Source organism: Acanthisitta chloris, unplaced genomic scaffold, assembly GCF_000695815.1.
Source record: "Acanthisitta chloris isolate BGI_N310 unplaced genomic scaffold, ASM69581v1 scaffold44814, whole genome shotgun sequence".
NCBI classification, from domain to species: Eukaryota; Metazoa; Chordata; class Aves; order Passeriformes; family Acanthisittidae; genus Acanthisitta; species Acanthisitta chloris.
In genome coordinates this window covers 1-717 of record NW_008671789.1, presented here as the reverse complement: position 1 = coordinate 717, position 717 = coordinate 1, and the positions used below count along the sequence as shown (strand labels likewise).

The window sequence follows — 717 nt, the reverse complement described above, 5'->3', positions numbered from 1 at the left end:
CTGCCAAGCAGTTATATCTGAAGTGCTGTCATCCTGACAGACACCTGGTGCCTGTTATGGAGTCTGGATCCCATTCTGAGGGCAAGATGCAGACAATATCCCTGAATCCATGCAACACTGAAAAGATGTTGGGAAGAACTGCCCTTCCTAGTGACACCATTCTCCCACAGGGTCACTGGACCAGACAACAGCACTCGGTACCGTGTAGGATTCAGCAAGTAACGAGTACAATTTTCCCTGGCACTAGCTAGCAGGAAGACGGCTAAGGCTGACGTACTGCTAATGCCGGTTTTCACAGGGTGGCTCTCTGTTGATATGAGCAAGGGACCATCCTGTGACAGAGCCTTGGCTGCCTGGACACCCGTTGGTTTCTTGAACACCACGTATGCTACTTGAAATCCCTGAAAGAAAAGAACACCCAGGTCAGTCAGAACATCAGGGAAACTGGTGATGCAGCAAGGAGCTGCAGTGCAAATAACATACAAATAAAAATCAAACCACAAGCTGCAGTAGAATAGCAAAAAAATGTAATTCTAAAATAAGTAATCACGTCACCCAACGCCCCCAAGGGGCTTCCCATACCTCATGTCCCGAACAGAAACATTCACTGCTTGCAATCTTTTCCCATTCTGATCACTGAAGCATCAGTACTCCCCTTCCCCCCGAGTCTTACCTTTACAGTTCTGCGGTTGAAGAACTTGGACGTCGGTTTATCTT

At 47.7% G+C, this 717-nt stretch overlaps 1 protein-coding gene across 1 annotated transcript in view; it reads right to left on the bottom strand.

Annotated features, from left to right (window-relative positions):
* The window catches only part of RRP7A (ribosomal RNA processing 7 homolog A (S. cerevisiae)), a 2,387-nt gene extending 1,676 nt beyond the window's left edge, over nucleotides 1-711 (bottom strand). Inside the window, exons 1-2 of the mRNA XM_009074214.1 lie at nucleotides 674-711; nucleotides 278-401 (exon numbers count right to left, since the gene is read on the bottom strand). The gene's annotated coding sequence lies outside the window, so the exon portion shown is untranslated. The remainder of the gene's footprint in view (nucleotides 1-277; nucleotides 402-673) is intronic.
* Between the last annotated feature and the right edge of the window lie 6 nt (nucleotides 712-717).